General features: G+C 51.1%; 1 protein-coding gene across 1 annotated transcript in view; it reads left to right on the top strand.

Annotated features, from left to right (window-relative positions):
* The first annotated feature begins 4,573 nt into the window (after positions 1-4,573).
* LOC119967956 (allatostatin-A receptor-like) overlaps positions 4,574-19,850 on the top strand; it is a 52,532-nt gene continuing 37,255 nt past the window's right edge. The window contains exon 1 of the mRNA XM_038801056.1: positions 4,574-4,774. The gene's annotated coding sequence lies outside the window, so the exon portion shown is untranslated. The remainder of the gene's footprint in view (positions 4,775-19,850) is intronic.

The following is a 19,850-nucleotide window of genomic DNA, read 5'->3' as shown; positions in this document are numbered from 1 at the left end:
TGAAAGGGCAGTGACTCATCTGCAGCATGCATCCCGGCCTTGGCTATGTTTGCTCTAATACGGGCAAATGCATGTTGTGCCTCGGCCGTGAGGGGAAATTGGGTGGACTGTATGAGTGGGCGGGCCTTGTCCGCATAGTTTGGGACCCACTGGGCGTAGTAGGAGAAGAACCCAAGGCAGCGTTTGAGGGCCTTGGGGCAGTGGGGGAGGGGGAGCTCCATTACGGGGCGCATACGGTCAGGATCGGGCCCCAGGAGTCCGTTTTGGACTACATAGCCGAGGATGGCTAAACAGGTTGTGCGGAACACACACTTCTCCTTGTTGTATGTAAGATTGAGGAGAGTGGCGGTGCGGAGAAATTTAGAGAGGTTGGCGTCGTGGTCCTGCTGGTCATGGACGCAGAGGGGTGACGTTGTCCAGGTACGGAAACATGGCCTGCAGACCGTACCGGTCTACCATTCGGTCCATCTCCCTTTAGAAGACCGAGACCCCATTAGTGACGCCGAAGGGAACCCTAAGAAATTGATAGAGCCGACCGTCCGCCTCGAAGGCAGTGTATGAACGGTCCGATTTACGGATGGGGAGCTGGTGGTAGGCGGATTTCAGGTCAATTGTTGAGAAGACCCGGTACTGTGCAACCTGATTGACCATATCAGATATGCGTGGGAGGGGGTACGCGTCGAGCTGCGTGTCCCGATTGATGATCTGGCTGTAGTCCACGACCATTCTGTGTTTCTCCCCAGTTTTAACCACTACCACTTGGGCTCTCCTGGGGCTACTGCTGGCCTCGATAATACCCTCCCGAAGCAGCCGCTGGACCTCGGACCTAACAAAGGCCTTGTCCTGGGCGCTGTACCGTCTGCTCCTGGTGTCGACGGGCTTGCAATCCGCAGTTAGATTGGCAAAGAGGGAGGGTTGGTCAACGTTGAGGGTCGTGAGGCCGCAAACGATGAGTTGAGGTAGAGGCCCGCCGAATTTGAGGGTGAGGCTCTGGAGATTACACTGAAAATCCAGATCAAGCAATAGTGCAGCGCAGAGGTTGGGGAGTACATAGAGGCGGAAACCGCTGAATTCTATGCCCTGGACAGTGAGATTGACCACACAGAACCCTCGGATCGAGACAGAGTGGGATCCGGAGGCCAGGGAGATCCATTGGTTGGCGGGGTGGACTGCGAGGGAGCAACGCCTTACCGTGTCTGGGTGAAGTCTTCGATCGACTCACCAGGTAGTTGTACGCGAGTGAAGAGTACATGCTTTGTGAAGAGTGTGGTGGTCTTCTGAACGTAGTTCTCTTTTAGGAGTGCCATCGCTTCCGCGTAACCCGGGGTGTCTTGGATCAACGGGAAAACACTGGAGCTCAACCTGGAGTATAGAACTTGGATCTTCTGAGCTTCCATCGGCGTGGGGGTTGCAGCATTAATGTAGGCCTCAAAGGAAGCCAGCCAGTGATTAAAGTCCTTTCTGGCTTTATCCTGATGTCCATAATGTAGAAAAATCTGACTGTAATAAATTGATGCACGGTCAATTGCACAAAAGACTCAGATTGGTACAACTGTGGCTTTATTACAGTCAGATGTGTGGCCTGCTGCTGCTGCTGTTGAAATGGCTGATCAGGAGGAGGTCACGCATTTTATACGGCTCCTTGTGGGCGGAGCTAGCCGGCAGGGGCTACCGGCATACCTGGAGTGCAGGTCCTACCGTACATCCCCTAATACAGGTGCACAGTGGTTCACAACACACCGCCTGGTGATGGGTTGGCTCCATGGCGACAGGGGTGATCCACTGTGGTTGTGGCTGATGAGAAGTATCCGGAGGCCACAGATCAATGCAGATGCCCGCTACAATGACGTCTAATCATATGGGAGGGTCACCCCAGCCCCACAGCCAATCCCCTGGTCACCCACCGCCACCCGCACACTCGCACCTCTGGCCCTGGCTGGACCCCCACCCCCAGCCAGCCTGCCCAATGTCAGGACCGGCAGCCCACGGTCGTGCCTCTGCGGGTCCTACCAATAAATTCTCTCTCATCAGCCACGGCGCCTATTCCCAATTTTCAAATACACAAGTGAGCCTCGCTGTTGGAAATTCCCCCCAGTAGAGGCGGGGCAACGTGAACGTCCCCGGAGAATACCGGGTCAGGCCCGCTAATGATATGCAAACTGCGATTGCAGTACATACAGAGAGGAAAACATTGACAGCACTGACCAGGACTGGAGAATTGGGATTTGCTGTGAACCCAGCTCCGCCCACGATTTCGGTGTCAAGCCCGATTCTCCATCCAATCGCCTTTTCTGATTTAGATTTCGGCCGACCGAGATTCCTGACCAATATCTCCGAAATTCATCACACATCTAATCCCTGTGCAAAATTGATGCTGGACTTCACTTGCAGTATTTCTGGCTGACCTGTCAATGTACTAAACATTGCATTGTGTGTACCTGACAGTGTTCTGCCACACGCCCCACTGACCTGCTCACCTGAGTCCTTTGCAGCCGATCTGACACATGCACAAACCCCTTACCCCTGCCTCGGTTGCAAGCTACTTATACCCACTGTCTGACTGGAGCAGAGGTCACCTTTATGTTACCCTTCAAATAATGCTCTGAGTCGCTATCTGAACTGGTGGCCATGAGGGTGAAATACAGTGATGGTGATACTTCACCTTTTGGCTCTTCGACCACTGCTTGGACAGCTTGGTTGTCTGAAAAAAAGGCACAAGGATAAGAGTCAGGGTAATATCTTACTCACATCTTCAACCCATTGCTGATCATGGCTACAGCAACGGATGCCCCAATGATGGCCAGCACTTCCTCCTTTATTGGTGAAGAATATGCACATGCACTCATCTCTCATTGGTTCCCTCCTATCACCTCTGGGGTGCACCATTTGGTGCAGGAAGATTGAGGGGAGTGTCTCAGTGAGTGTGCTGCCATCTATTTGGATGGTGTTGCTGACATGGTTGAATAGCCGGCAGCATGCAGCATTGTTGGGCAACACAGGAGCACAGTGGTTAGCACTGTTGGTTCAAAGCGGCAGGAACCGGGTTCGATTCCCGCTTGGGTCACTGTCTGTGCGGAGTCTGCACGTTCTCCCCGTGTCTGTGTGTGTTTCCTCCGGGTGCTCCGCTTTCTTCTCACAAGTCCCGAAGGTGTGTTGTTCGGTGAATTGGACATTCTGAATTCTCCCTCTGTGTACCCGAACAGGCGCCAGAGTGTGGCCACTAGGGGCTTTTCACATTAACTTCATTGCAGTGTCAATGTAAGATACTTGTGACACTAATAAAGATTATTCTTATTACTGGAGACCCTTGGAGTTCATTCTCTGCCATGTTGTTCCATTCTGGTATCTTTTGCTCTGCCAAGCTGACTTTTACAATGGCTTCCTGGACTTTTACACCTCTTCTTTAAGAGATGCAGCATTTTCAAATTAAAACCTGTCATACAGATGATGACAGGAAGATGGTTTAGACATTATTTGTTGTAGAGATAATTGTGACTTCGTCAAAGTTATGTTGTGAGAAGCCCCAACAGAGAATCAGAGGAAAATGTAAGTGAGCACAGTGAGTGATGTAAGACTGAATTAATAGGTTTATTAAATAGGGAATAAACATCACACCCCTGCATTGGAGTAAAATCATATTCTGGTAAATTCAGTACCTCAAGGTCTTAATGTCAGCAGAACTCTCCAGCAACATTTTTACTTCTTTTGGAAAATCACTCAGTTCCCAGCCAGGCGATTACAACAGCTTTTGGGTGAATGTTTAATAATAGACCGACCTCGGCAGCATCTGAATTTTAAAACAATGTTCTGTGTACTGGCTAACTGGATAGGCAGTCTGTATCAATGGCTTGTTGGACTGAGTTGTATTAAAATACTGTCCCTGTGAATGTGGTATTAGATTAGTGTTTGAGCTGTGAGTGCGGTATCAGAGGATGGGGCTGCACCAGAGGTTTTTCTGGGGTAGTTCCCCCCATGAATGAATAATGAATAAACTTTGTAATCTGTCCCTGGGTCTCTTGTGGTTAGTTGGATAAAGTTCACAACAACAATTTGGCGTAGGATGCTCGATACTCGTATTGGATCATTGGAAAGGTTCTGCAAACAGGGTGAGTATATTTTATTGACCACCCATAATTGATGCAGCAAGCCTGCCGATGATGGTCCCATTGAGTAACAAAATAATCTGAAAGGAAAACTCAGGACAGGAGGCATAATTAACGGAGGTGGAGCTGTGCCGGGCAGCCAGAGCCCGAGATACCTTGAGGAGGAGGAACTGCCTGGGAGGGTAACTGAGGCAAGAAACCTCATAAACTCTAAAATGTGCACTTGAAATGTCATAACATTAAAGGCTATGGGTCAAGTGCTGGGAAGTGGGGTTAGTGCAGATTTAGAGTAGTTTTTCATTGGTACAGGCTTCACTGGCCTCTTCTCTACTGTATAATTCTATCGAATTGTATCAGGTGTTTTTCTCAAACTGCACAATAACAAGCTCAACTATTTTTTGTTTTGAAATATCAGAAATCAGAAAAACAAATTAATTGATTCTATTTGTTCAATGACTGTCGCTAATGCTACTAATGATGTAATGTGACTGACTCCCTGGATGATTGATGTGTGGTAAATATAAAGCTCCCTTCCTGTGCCTCTGCCGTGTACGAGTCAAAGACTTTCAGCTTGGACAGAATTCATCCACTGTCACAGAAAATGGGGCAGCTGACTATTCTGCTGATAAAGGAGATTTACTACCCGATTCTCGCAGTTGTTGGTGTTCCCGGTGAGTTATTGTAATCTGTTTGTGGTTAATCTGTATTAATGCACTCCTTGTCCTTCCTGCCTGTTTGATGAAGTGTGGTGTTTGGGGCGGCCCGACGCCGGAGTGGTTCACGCCACGACATCCCGCCGGGACCCGCCACCCCACTGGGTACGGGAGAATCCTGCCCCTGATGTTTCGAGTCCAGATGACCCTTTGTCAAAGCTAAAAGAGAGAAAAAGTGGGAAAAAGTTATGCTGTGGACTAAGAGAATGAAAGATGAGTCATAGCCACAGAAACCAAAGGAACAGGGTGCTAATAGCTACAGAAACCACAGGGAAACAGTGCTAATGGCAGTCCCCAGAGAGAACAAACGATGTGAAAGTCCAAACAGCAGAGAAACTAACATTAGAGGGTAATTTGTGACAGATGTAGATGTGGGGAGCGGGGAAGGGGGAAGCAAAGGGGAGCAAAGGTAAGGAAAGGTGGATAAGATGGGGCGGATAAAATATATATAAAGAAAGACAAGAAAGATGTGTGGTGTTTGGTAAAAGATAGGGCAGCACGGTGGCCTAGTGGTTAGCACAACCGCCTCACGGCGCTGAGGTCCCAGGTTCAATCCCGGCTCTGGGTCACTGTCCGTGTGGAGTTTGCACATTCTCCCCGTGTCTGCGTGGGTTTCGCCCCCACAACCCAAAAATGTGCAGAGTAGGTGGATTGGCCACGCTAAATTGCCCCCTTAATAGAAAAAATAATTGGGTAATCTAAATTTATTAAAAAAAAGAAATGGTAAAAGATAGTTAAAATGAAATGGGATTAAAACAAAAGGGGTTGAGGTGGGGTAGTGCGAATCATCTGAAGTTGTTGAATTTGATGTTGACACCGGAAGGCTGTAGCGTGCCTAACTGGAAGCTGAAGTGTTGTTCCTCCAGTTTGCGCGACCTTCACTAGAACATTGCAGCAGGCCAAGGACAGGCATGTGGGCATGGGAGCAGGGTCTTGTATTGAAATGGCAAACAAGGGACGGTCAGGATCCTGAATGCACAGACCGAAGGTGCTCAGCAAAGTGATCACCCCGTCTGCGCTTATTCTCTCCGATATTGACGAGACCACATTGGGAGTAGCGAATTCAATAGACCAAATTGGAAGAGGTGCAAGTGAAACGCTGCTTAACCTGGAATGTGTGTTTTGGGCCTGGGAACCCTCCAAATACAAGTCCCTCACCCTCTCCATTCCCGTGCCTTTCCGCATCCAAATGTGGCAGCAAATTTTCCCGGTATGAACAGATGGTGCCAGCAGATAGGAGCCCACCTTGATATTGCCCCCAGGTTAAAGTACTGGCGGAGCTGTTGACATAACTTTAATGTGGAGATGACCACTGGATTGAAAGAATATTTTGCTGGGGCAAACGGCAGAGATGCTATCATCAGCACCCCTTGCATGATATTAATCCCATTATGAGTCGCTCCAACTCCCAAAAAATGTTTCAGGCAGAAAGACTGGGAGGCATTGAAACGAAAACACAAATCTTGTCAAGATATCCATTCTTAAAACTTGTACCTGGCCCGTCAGTGACAATGGGAGGCTGTCCAACCTCTGTAAATCCACCCTGACACTACTGTCAGGCTAGTGAAATTCAATTTGTGAAGCTGTGCCCACTCCCGTGCCTCCTGGACCTTCAGGTAGTGGAAAGCATTCCCAACGAGGCAAAACGGCAGCCGCCCCAAAACAGCTCACCCCTTGGGGCCTACCCTCAAAATACTCGCCCCATTGCGCCCCACCACAGCCAGCCCAATAGGCGTACAACTCTTCGCCAGCTCAGTCCCAATGTCCTGATATATCTGCACCATGTACCCATCCCAGTCAATAATCTGGATCCTCTTCGCCCACTCCAAGACCCGCTCCTTCTGTTGATAATTCTGGAAGTGGAGAATCACCGCTCATCACCTGAGCGCCTGATGATCTCTGTCCAACTGCAGAGGGCAAACACCTCCTCTCCTCCCACCAGCCAAGAAAATGTCTCTGTAAAATACTGGTTCAGTTTCTAGCCCTCCATATCCTTCGGCAGCCCCACTACCCTGGGGTTTAACTGCCTTGACCTGTTCTCCAGATCCTCCACTTTCAACCTCAGGAATTTGTTGCCCTCCACCACCCTCCATCAGCCACTCTGCTCCAATGAGGCAAGCCGATTCTCGTGCTGTGACAAAGCTTCCTCCATTCTTGTTAACGTCTCACCCTGAGCTTTTACCACATTCGAGGTCCTCAACTGTTCAACATGAATCGGGCCCAAAGCCTCTTCTTTTTCCGAAAAATATTTTTATTGGTATTCTCCAGTTTTTACAGAGTAACAGCTCAAGTGTATCTGGTATTTACAAACAAGTTTGTTTCTTATTTGCAACGATTTTTACATGAGGTTTTCCACCCCCCCCTGCCTCTTTGGTAGTTTCATCCCCCTCTTTGTGTTGCCATCTGCCCTGGGCACCACGTACTGAGCTCCGCTTCTTTCTGTTGGGGCTTTTAGTTTTTATTGTTGGTGAGGGGGGGGGGGGGGGGGGGGGGGGGGCTGTGTCCCCTCCTTCCCTTGTCCCCGTTCTTAATTCTGTGCTTCCCTTTGTTCCCTTCCCTACCCTCCCTCCCTCTGCCCCTTTCTGTTATGTGTGCCTTTCCTTGTCTTCCTCCCTCTCTTTCCCCATAAAGTCTCCTCAACAATGGTTTTAAAGGATTGCTGTATCTCCTTCCCTGCCGCTCAAACTGCCGATCCATCTGTTCATCAAATCTCTCCAGTTCCTGCAGCAGCACCACTGTCAATGTGTCTAGTTTAATGGGCGCCTGGTCCATTTTCCCTCCTTCAACTTCTTTTGATGAGCTACTCTCGAACTGAGCTTTTTCAGTGACGATTTCAACATGCCCCCACGGGGAAACAATTCTCTAAACACACTAAGGGTATTTGAGCATCAAACCGCTCCCCCGTCCCCCGCAAAGAAACGGCTAAAAGGGATCAGGAATAAAGTTCCTGCCGCGAGGCATTTTTCATACATCTTGACATGATGTCACCGGAAGTCCCTGGAATGTATATTTTGTGAACATTTTAAGTTGTTTATTTTTAATGTTTCCCAGTGTTTATTTGGTAAGGGTCCTTCCAGCTCTTTATTCTTCATTCTCTGCCGAGTCCCTGCAGTTTCCTTTAATTTTGTTTTTGCTGTTACAATTTTGATACATGGGTGATTTCTGGACATTTGTCTTTAAGGCAGCGTGCCATTCTAATTCAAGCAGAAGAAAGGGAGGGCCTGTGCCTTTAATTCAAACTGCAGAATCCAGAAGGCTGTGCTACGTAGACTAGTTATTGGAGATTGGATGGACTCAGTGATCACTTGGTTGATTGATGTGACTGGTGGCCAATGATTTGGCCGTAAAGGCTGTGCTCTACCCGGTAACAGGTGGTGATTGGATATTATCCCTCTGGATTGTTTTTCAGGGCCACAATGTTCCATTTTAGTTTCACTATTGGAATTTCTATGAGAGTTATTGGTAAACTCACTTGTGTTGTGACTCCGGGGCACGTGGGGCTGGAATTGACTGTGCACTTTTCCAGGGTGGCTTAACAATTTATTTGAGTGGCACTCAAGTTTTCTTCTCTCTCTTACAGCAAACTTAGTGACGATTGTGACATTTTCCCGAGGAAACTGCGGCCTTTCCAAATGTATCTCTGTCTACACGGTGGCCATGGCAACAGGAGATCTCCTAGTTATGATAATCAATGTAATGGTGTATCGTATTTTCAGTTATCATTTTCCACATTCCTTCCTATCTCACACTCCCGTGTGTAAGTTCATTCTATATATCACTGTTGTCAACCTCGATTTGGCTGTTTGGTTCACTGTTTCCTTCACATTTGACCGTTTTATAATTATCTGCTGCCAGACATTTAAAACAAAATACTGCACCGAGAGGACTGCGGCTCTGGTTATAACAATGTTCTCGATCCTGATCATTATAAAGAACATCCCCATACTTTTTGCATATGAATCTGAACAGATCATTAACAAATTGTGGTGGGGCTGTCGACCAAATCTGGCAGTTTTTTCCTCACCTTTTGGTGCAGTGAACATCTGGTTTCAGAGCATCTGGCGTGTCTGGCTCCCATTTATTTTAATTCTCCTGTTTAATTCTTTGACAATCAGACGTGTTTTAGTGGCCAGCAGAGCCCGCAGGAGACTCCGGGGTCACAGCAGTGCGAATCGGAGTGATTCAGAGATGGAGAATCGAAGGAATTCCATCATTTTACTCTTCACTATCTCGGGCAGTTTTATACTGTTCTGGCTGACAGACAGTGTGAGTTTGGTAATGACAAGACTGACAAACACAAATAAATATCAAGGTGACCGCACAGCTCCTGCGTATATCGCCACTGAAACTGGAGCTATGATAAAATTTTTGAATTCCTGCATAAACACATTTATTTATGCAGCCACCCAGAGGAAATTCAGGGAAGAGTTGAAGAACGTGTTGAAATATCCCTGGATACAAATTGAAGGGTTGATTAAAAATGAAGCCAAAACTAGTTTGGCATGGTAGCGCAGTGGTTAGCACTGCTGCTTACAGTGCTGAGGACCCGGCTTCAATCCTGGCCTTGGGTCACTGTCTGTGTGGAGTTTACACTTTCTCCCAGTGGCTGCGTGGGTTTCACCCAACAACCGATGTTGTGCAGGTAGGTGGATTGGCCAAGCTAACATTGCACCTTAATTGAAAAAAAATAATTGGTATTCTAAATTAAACAAAAAATCTAGTCAATCTAGAATTCACTTTGGAACATTGGAATTAGGTTTCAGCTGCTGTTTTTGATCAGTCCGATCTTCCCTCCTTTGGAAATTTATGATCGTTTTTCACAATATTGACAGGTAGGGAGTTAAATTTCTCTTTCTTTAGCAGACACAACAACAAAGGCTGTCCAGTCGCAGTAACTCCACTTCTCATTCATGCAGTATGCATTTTTACAGTAAGAAGTTTCAACACTTGGTCTTCATTTATCTTGGTACAGAAGATAGCTCAGACACTCCTCCAGGAATTCTGTCTGATGTCAGCGACCATCCCAACTCCTGGTGTGACCACCTTCCTCCCTCCAGGTCCCACACAGGCTCTCGCGCATTACTCCAGACCAAAGAGAGTGATCTCGAGTTAATGGGAATCAAAACACATGAAGATACGAATTAGGAGCAGGACTGGGCCACTTGGTTCCAGCAGCCAGCTCCGCCATTCAATAAGCTCATGGTTAACCCAATAGTAACCTCAATTCTACATTGCCGCCTGCAACCACTAACCTTTCACCGCCCTTGCTTACCAAGAATCGATCTACTTCCTCCTTAAAGATATTCAAAGATTCTGCTTCCACCGCCTTTGCAGGAAGAAAGTTCCAAAGTCGCACAAACCTCTGAGAGAAAAATAATTTCCTCACCTTTGTATTAAATTATCAACCTCTTGTTTGTTAAGCAGTGATTCCCAGAACTAGATTCTCCCACAAGAGGAAACAACCTTTCCACTTCCCCCCTGTCAAGGACCTACAGTAAGCTTCACGACTGTTTCACGACGGAGGCAAACACACCTGGTCGCTGCAGTCGTTAAACGGGCGGCAGATGCCCATTTGGGGCTTCTAGGGGGCCGTTTGGGGCAAGAGCACCACGACTGTGCTCGGGAGGGGACAGGCCTGCGATCGGTGCCCACCGACCAAATCAGACGCACTATTTCCCCTCCGCCGCCCCGCAAGATCAAGCCGCCACATCTTGCGGGGCAACTGAGGGGAAAGACGGCCACCGCGCATGCGGGGATTCGAGCTGTCTGCGTCATGACATCAGCTGTGCAGCGTGGGTTGGAGCCGGCCAACCTGCGCAGGCACAGCTGACGTCATTAGGCGCACCGGCCGCGTCATTCTCGGCGCGAAGCCCCAGCGGCCGGGATTTACGGAGCGCCTCTCCAAGCCCATCTGGGAGGGGAGAATAGGAGGCGAGGAGCGGCCTCCGAGGCCGTCGTGAAACTCGGCCGAGTTCACGACGGCCCTCCCGATTTTTCCCGGGAGCGGAGAATTCCGCCCGAAACATTTGAAACTTATGTTGCACATTGAGTATTGACAATGAACTATTCAATCAAAAGTATTTGAAACTCACCCAAACCAATCAGGACGACATAAAGATCGGGACAGATATTAATATATGCTCTAATCGGGCAGCTAATCCTCACTTTCATTTCCCTTCCACAGACACGCTATTCCCTGACATTTCATTCCTTTTCGGGAGCGAGTTATTAAATGTTGCACGTTTTACTTGAGTGTATTACGCGTTTATTGGAGTGTATTAACACGCCTCCGTTTAAAGGCCGTGTGCTTAACACTGCTACAGCTCTGTGTGTGTATTTTCAGCTCGGAGTCACCAGGTGCCGTATATAGACACCTCACAAGTATCTCAAGGTCAGGTTCAAAGTAATAAAACTATACACCGATTAGTAAGTTCCAACGATCAATATTTATTATACAAATATAATAAATACGCATGCACATGCTAAAGACTAATACCTATTTCTACTATTAAACGACTAAATACTTATCTAAGTGGGAACCAGCAAGGTCAGGGGACAAGGCCTTTGTTCCTTTCTGGGCTGCACCTTCTGTTCGTTACTAGTTGATTAATGTATAGGCAATGCTGGGTTCACGTAGCGAGCGTCGTTTTGGCACTTACTGAACGATGGCTGGTGCTCAACGGCTGGTGATGGAAGACAGGATCAACGGCTGGAGTCGGAGTCAGGATACAACAGCAGATCTGGGTCGAAGTCAAAACAGCAGTCCAAGCCGGAGCACAAAACAGCGGAGCCGGAGCAAAACAGCGGAGCCGGAGCAAAACAGACAGAACCATGTGCGGGGTCTATCTTTATAGGGCCCCCAATGTCCGTGCCTTTTCGGGGCGGGCCTTTACCTGCCATGTATCGATTGGATCATTTCCCAATCGATGTCTTACAAATCCCCCAATCTGAGGGTCTCTTCTCGATGGGTGGGGCGGTCTCTAGGGTCTTTTGTGATGGATACTTTTGGTGCCGTTTCGTCTGGGCGTCCACTCAAAGTATCCATTCAAAACCAAATGTTGCTATTGTGTGTGCCCAGATCTGGATTGCCTCATTACTATGCAAAGCGTTTTGCTATTTACACCTTTGGTTGAGATCTTCCACCTGGCCATAAACTAGTTTTGCTACGTGCAGAATGCTAATTAGCCTTTGCAGACTGCTTGTCCTGGCTAAACTGTTTTCTCCCTACAGTCTTAGCAGTTCTCCATTTTGTTAGCCCAGTGTCCATCTTAGGTGGCTACAATACGAGCCCTTCTTATGGATTCCCTTAGTTCCCTTTTTTTATTTTTTCTGTTATCATTTTAATCCATGGATTCTTAATGGACATGTATCTTTAAGTCAAGCAGCAGAAAGAGTGAGGAATTCAAAAAGTTGTGACATAGTACATGATGGGCGGGATTCTGCAATAATGGGGCCATGTCCCCACGCCAGCATCAAAACGCGGGCGTTTCACTCTGGGCTTTAAGTCCAGAGTGTTCTCCGACCTGAAGGGGGCTTGCTGGGCCCGGTGTGCTCCTCGCAGCTCTGGCTGGGGATACGGTATCCTGCACTTCCGGTCGGCCTGCGGCAGGCGCCCCCTGCGACATGGCGGACTCACACCGCAGACCAAGATGAACGAGGTAGGTCCCCCCGAGATCACGCGTGCCCGCGGATTGGTGCTGGCCGATCGCTTGCCTGACTGTCTGTGAGGCCAACCCCCGGTAAAGGATCACTCCTCCTCCCACCAGGGGGAGCCACGCCATCGGGAAGTCAGATAGTTTTCCTGGGAGAATCGTCGCGGGGGCCTCTGTCAATGGCCCCCGACCCACGCTGCGTAGACCGCGCATACGCGATTTGCGGTGATTCTCCGGGGAATCGCAGGAGCGGTGTCGGACCGGATTTCGTCATTGACGGCCATTCTCCGCCCCCGAACCAATCGCGATTTTGGTGCAGAGGCTCGGAGAAACCAGCCCCATGGTGTTACCAGCTTTGTATAGCAAGGCCCAGACTTCTCGACACCTGAGAGATGGGGTGGGACTCGGTACGATTGATTGCCAGGTGGCCAATGAATTGGCCAAAAGGCCGTATTCTGACCAGTAATAGGTGGGATCTGAAAGTTTACTTTGATGGAACGTCTGCTTCAGGGTAAACATCTGAAACGAAGACTATCATTCCTCTTACTTATTATTTTCACTCCTCTCCTCCCCTCTGTTTTTATCTGTCTTGCTGTGAGTATGTATGCAGAGAGTGGGGCGGGGGCATGCTAGTGGGGGATTGAGAATTAGACAATAGTTCACCAGTTGTATTTGCTGCATATTTCTTTCAAGGATTTGTTATCAATAAAATGTAATTGTGTTGAAATTTACAAATCTGGGGCGGGATTCTCCGACCCCACGCAGGGTCGGAGAAGCGGCGGGCAGCGGCGTTATTTCCGCTCCCGCAGGGTTTTGAAATCTCCCACCGGCCAAAAACCGGCGTTGTGCAAATCCTGCCGGCAGCCTCTGAAAACAGCTGGCGCCGGCGGGATTTCAATTTTTTTTCACTTACCTCAAATCTCCGGCCTGGATGGGCCGAAGTCCCGCTGACGTGGCCACGGGTCACGTCGGCGCAAATCAAAGTTGCTTTAAAACGGCGTCAACCATTGATGATGGTTGACGCCGTTCAGTGTCGGGGGGTGGGTTGCGGCATCGGGGGGTTGCGGCATCGGGGGGGGTTGCGGCATCCGGGGGGGTTGCGGCATCGGGGGGGGGGGGCATCGGGGGGGGGTTTGGGGGCAGCGGCGGGCAGAGAGGGAGGGCTATGGATGCCCTGGGCCAACGCACCATCGCCCCCCCTCTGTACGCCGCTGCCCCCTACCCCAACCACCACCCCCCCTCACCACCCCTACCTCCCTCCAACGCCCCTACCCCCCTCCCCACCACCCCTACCCCGCTCCAATGCCGCCCCCCCATCTCTCGCAACGCCGCAACCCCCCACCCTCAACGCCGCAACCCCCCCTCATCGCCGCAACCCCCCCCCCTCAACGCCGGTACCCACACCCCGTCCCCCTCCCTCTGAAGGCCGGTACCCACACACACCCCCCCTCTCTCCTCCTCCCCCCCCTTCCTTCCTCCTCCCCCCCCTTCTTCCTCCTCCCCCCCTTCCTTCCTCCGTCCCCCCTCCTTCCTCCCCCCCCCTTCCTTCCTCCGTTAGTGGGGGGGGGGTGCGGCGTTAGTGGGGGGTGGGGGGTGGGGGGGGGGTGCGGCGTTGGAGTGGGGTAGGGGTGGTGGGGAGGGAGGTAGGGGTGGTGGGGAGGGAGGTAGGGGTGGTGGGGAGGGAGGTAGGGGTGGTGGGGAGGGAGGTAGGGGTGGTGGGGAGGGAGGTGGGGTGGTGGGGAGGGAGGTAGGGGTGGTGAGGAGGTAGGTAGGGGTGGTGGGTAGGGAGGTAGGGGTGGTGGGGAGGGAGGTAGGGGTGGTGGGGAGGAGGGAGGTAGGGGTGGTGGGGAGGGAGGTAGGGGTGGTGGGGAGGGAGGTAGGGGTGGTGGGGAGGGAGGTAGGGGTGGTGGGGAGGGAGGTAGGGGTGGTGGGGAGGGAGGTAGGGGTGGTGGGGAGGGAGATAGGGGTGGTGGGGACGGAGGTAGGGGTGGTGGGGAGGGAGATAGAGGTGGTGGGGACGGAGGTAGGGGTGGTGGGGACGGAGGTAGGGGTGGTGGGGAGGGAGGTAGGGGTGGTGGGGAGGAGGGAGGTTGGGGTGGTGGGGAGGGAGGTAGGGGTGGTGGGAAGGGAGGTAGGGGTGGTGGGGAGGGAGGTAGGGGTGGTGGGGAGGGAGGTAGGGGTGGTGGTGGGGAGGTAGGGGTGGTGGGGGGGTTGGGGTAGTGGCAGCGGCGTACAGAGGGGGGGGGGCGACGGTGCGTTGGCCCCGGGCATCCGTCGCCCCCCCTCTCTGCCCGCCGCTGCCCCCAAACCCCACCCCCAAATGCCGGAACCTCCCCCCCCAAATGCCGGAACACCCCCCCCCCCCAAATGCCGGAACACCCCCCCCCCCAAATGCCGGAACACCCCCCCAACGAAATGCCGGAACACACCCCCCCCCCAAATGCCGGAACACCCCCCCCCCCCAAATGCCGGAACACCCCTCTCCCCCCCCCCCCCCAAATGCCGGAACACCCCCCCCCCCCCCCAAATGCCGGAACACCCCCCCCCCCCAAATGCCGGAACACCCCCCCCCCCAAATGCCGGGTCTGTCTCTCTCCTCCTCCTCCTCCAAAAAACGCCGGGTCTCACCACTTCCGCAGCTGGTGAAACTAACGCGTATCGCGTCAGTCAGCTGCTGGCCACTCCGGGAACGGAGATTGCCAGCTTAAAAGAAGGCCCCGACGCTGGAGTGATTAACACCGATTTTTCTCGCTGGAAACCCGCGTTACGACAGGCAACGGAGAATCCCGCCCCTGGTGACTGTAATTATTAGGCAGTCAAGGCCAAAGACAGGTGGCGGGAAGGTGAGGGATGGAGAGGTGTCTCACCAAAATAAACAATATAACATTGATGAAGAAAATCTTCACACCAAGACAAAATGGTTTAGAACACAGAATTTTAAACACAGAACATTGCAGGTGCCCGAACCATTAAGTTCCACCGATTCAGGAACTGTTCATTCCCAGGAAACCTGGAAATCACAGACTAGTTAGCGATCACCTGTGGTTAGGAAATGACCAGAGTCTATAATAAATGATATGGTGAGAGAACTTGTCGAAACTCTCCAGCTGATCAGAAAGAGGCAGCAAGGGTTTGTAAAAGGGTACGTCATGACTGATTAACATGATTGAATAGTTTGAAGAGGTGACGAACATAGTGGACAAGCAATGAGAAAGCATTTGATATTGTTCCTCATAGGAGACTGTTAGTTAAAGTTGAAGTTGAAGGTAATGGAGTTAAAGGGAAATTATCGATCTCATTCGAAAAAAGGCTGAATGGGACAGGATACAGAGAGGAAGGATAATACTTTAATTGGCAGCATGTAGCTCATGGTGTCCGACAAGACTCTGTGGAGCCTCGACTATTTATCATATTTATTAAAAAGCCACACATGCAGAGGACACAGAGGTAGGCACCATTGTAAGCCATTGTGGATGGAGCAACAAATTGCTGAGAGAGATGTGAATAGATTCAGTGGATGGGCAAAACGGTGTCAAATAGATTTCAATATGGCAAATGTGTTGCAATCAATTCTCGAACTAACGTGGATTAAAATGCTCATTTTTTAAATAGCTTATCTAAATATGTTGTGGGCCAGTACAGAAAATAATGAAAAAGGCAAATGGAATACTGAACTCTATATCCAGTGGTTAGCATACACTGGGGTAGAAGTCATGCTGTAGAGAATCATTGCAGTGCAGAAGGAGACAATTCGGACCATTGAGTCTGTACCAACACTCTGAAAGGGTACCCTACATATAGTCAGGCTCCCACCATATCCCCTTAACCCAGTAATCCCACCTAAACTAAACTTTTGGACACTAAAGGGCAATTTAGCATGGTCAATTCATCTTACCTGCACATCTTTGGGCTGTGGGAGGAAACCGAAGCACCCAGAGGAAAACCACACAGACACGGGGAGAAAGTGCAAACTCCAGACAGACAGTCACCCGAGGCCGGAATTGAACCTGGGACCCTGGAGCTGTGAGGCAGCAGTGCTAAACACTGTGTTACTTTGCTGCCGATGTGGTCGCCCTATGTAGATAATGAAAACCCTGGCTGGAGCTCATCTGGAGGACTGTGAGTAGTTCTGGGCCCCATACATCAGGAAGAATATATTGGACTTGGAGGGAGTGTAACATGGGTTAAATAAGGGTTAAATAACAAGGAGAGATTGCACAAACTATGGTTGTATTCCTGGAATTTGGAAGTTTATGAGGTGATTTAGAACAGATAGCGATCAAGGCTGTGATTTGACCACCACGTAACCCCCGGCGTGCTGGTTAAATTATGGGTAAGGTCAGAATCGAGATTCAATCCGGACGCCAATCAGTCTGCAATCTCAGTGGCCGCTCCTGACGGCAAGTTCTGGAACTCGCCCAAATATGACAAGCCTATCATTAACCCCAATTTGCATTCATTTCAATCTCATCAGTGAGATTGAAGTCAAATGTAGCCTGGGAATTAAATAGCTCCCCAGCGGGAAATCACACAGATGTTGTTTCATACTCCTTTCGAAACGTGAAGCTGGTGCAATGGCTGCTGAGGGGAACTGAGGAGGTGAGTGGCCAATCTGATTTTCTAGCAGGCAGTTCAAGGGCATTGGAGCTGTTTCCCCAGTGCTCGGGCAGGGGGACCCCTCAGGGGCGTTGGGCTTGGTCGGGGGTGCTGATGTTTTCCAGGTCGGGGGGTCGCCAATGGGCTGGGGGTGGATGCATTGAGGGTATTATTGTCTGTGAGGCCTTCGGTCAGCTGTAAATATGGTGGATACCCATAATAGGGGCAACTACAGCTTCTGTCTGTCCGTTCTACCATACGCTTCTGAGGACAGGTCTCTGTTCTTGGTTATATGTTGAATGTTGCTCTAACTCCCTTTGATCATGAGCAGCCTCTAGCTTCACAGCTGAAGGATATTGCTCCGAAGGAATTGGCCTTGTTAGATATGAGAGCATTTCACAGCTACATGTTGTGTTTGTTGCTTGCTCCTGCTGGTGGCTGCAGATACCTGGAGGCTGCTGTTGCTTTTTCCTTCCGTTTCTGTAGCCGGAAAAAAGGACAACTTTTTCTCAGATTCCTGAGTCATAGAACATCGGGTTTAGTGGGATGTATGAGTCCAGAAGCAAAAGGATTTGAAGCAAAATGATTTGAAGCAAAAAGACACTGCGGAACCTGATGCGCATCAGATGCCGCCATTGAAGAAATGTTTGCGCAGATTGCTGATGCTTTTGTTGCCGGTGTGGTGAGTAACTGGCTCGTCACCATGAGTTAAACACACTGGAGGTCAAGGATGTTCCACTGCACCTTAAGAGCCAGTGGAATATGTGGGTGTCAGGATTTGGTTCCGGTGAGATTGGACCGTGTGGGAGGGCCTGCACAGCTGCGGCTCCTGGGCGGAGAATGGCACTGATACGTGGAACAAGTAACACATTGATGTACAGATCATTTCTACAACAAAGTTCTGGCAACACATTCTCAAGTTTTATCCTCCATTTCTGTTGAGGAACCTGTTACTGCGTGTTTGGTTTCTTGTGAAAATGAGCTGCTATAGCTTTGTTTTGTCACCTCTTTGTAACAGTAACGTTCCCTTGTTTTGTGGTTAGTGTGGTTTGGGGAACATGACAGAGTTTATTTTCAAATCTTTGTTACTTTTGGCCATTTAAGAAACAAAATATTCTCAACTGGATTCTCATGGGTACACATACCATGGGCGAAATTCTCCGACCCCCAGCAGGGTCGGAGAATCGCCTGGGGCCGCCTAAAATTCTGCCCCCGCCGTGGCAGAGATTCTCCGCCACCCGGGAAGCGGCGGCGGCGGAATCTCGCCACTCCAATCGGAGAGGCCCCTGCGGTGATTCTCCGGCCCGGATGGGCCGAAGTCCCGCCGCTGGGAGGCCTCTCCCGCCGCCGAGGTTTAAACCACCTCTGGAACCGCGGGCTCAGTGGCGCGAGCGGGCCCCCGGGGTCCTGGGGGGGAGCGGGGTGTGATCGAACCCCAGGGGGTGCCCCCACGGTGGCCTGGCCCGCAATCGGGGCCCCCCGCTCAGACTCCGGGCCAATGCCCGAGGTGCACTATTTTCCTCCGCGTCCGCCACAGCCTCCGCCATGGCGGAAGCGGAAGAGAACCCCACATCGCGAATGCGCCGCTGGCCGCTGACTTCACTGTCGGCACATGCGCCGACCGCGAAAGCCTTTCGGCCAGCCCCGCTGCCGGAGGCGCCGGTTTTTTTGCGGCAGTCTTCTGGTGCAAACCGCTCCGGCGCAGGGCTGGCCCCCAAAGGTGCGGAGAATTCCCCAGCTTTGGGGAGACGCGACCGCTGAGTGGTTGGCACTACTCCCTACTCCGGGACCCTCCGTCACGCTGGATAGGGGAGAATGCCACCCCAGGTTTCAGATGAAGATTGTTGCATTGCATTTAAATCAAACTTTGAAGCTTGAACAGTCTGCCTGACCTCGAGAAGCGTGAGCACCATAGAGGCAGCAGCCAACAATCAAACACTCAAGAGCTGGGCTTCAGCATTGGGGACAACCTCACCACCAAAGGGTTAGTGTGTTGATCAGGGGAAGGCACCCTGAGCACGGCCTGCCTAATGTTCCCGGCAGGGGTCTGGGGTCTCGGGGCTCCTGATGTGGCCTGGGGGGTGATATGGCAGAGTGAGGATCTCCAGCACACCTGGCTCACTGGGTGACACTCTGAGAGAAGGCGGGAACCGTAAGGGTGGGGGAGGCTTGGGGGATTTGAGGGTCCCGGGGTGGAGGCTCTCACTGAATCTCAGTCTCCCTCCTTCTCCAATTCCTCACCGATACAAAAATGGACGGCGGTGTCGGACCCACAGAGGATGCCCTCGCGGTGCTGGTGGCAGCCCAGGCGGCCAGACGCCAGAGAAGGCAGCAGTGTTGACACAGGTCAGAGGCGGCACCCAATGTGCAGGGGGTCGCCGCACACCCTGAACACCCGGCCGCCTATCAGGCCGAGGAGAACCCAGAGGGGGATGCCAGAGATCGTCCAAGGTGTACAGGCGTCATCAGGCATTCGAGGAGATGACGGAAAGCATGTGCTGCAGGAGACTTTGTCTCAACAAAGAGACAGTGTGGCACCTGTGCCATGGGTAGCAGACTAGACAGCCCATGGCGAAGGAGGGCACCCGCAGCCCCAAATGTCTGTGCCGACTGTTCATTCCAGGGCTCGAGCAGGGGCCTGTGCAGCTTTTCACAAGCTACAGCTCACAAGTACATCCGTGAGGTCACCAATGCCTTGTCTGCCCACGCAGCTTCCTCTACCACATTTGAGCTGGACCAAGCTCACCAAGATGCCCTGCTGCAGGATTCTCTGCCAGCACCGGGAT

Source organism: Scyliorhinus canicula, chromosome 6 (assembly GCF_902713615.1).
Source record: "Scyliorhinus canicula chromosome 6, sScyCan1.1, whole genome shotgun sequence".
In the NCBI taxonomy this organism is placed as follows: domain Eukaryota; kingdom Metazoa; phylum Chordata; class Chondrichthyes; order Carcharhiniformes; family Scyliorhinidae; genus Scyliorhinus; species Scyliorhinus canicula.
This window is presented reverse-complemented; position numbering and strand designations above follow the sequence as displayed.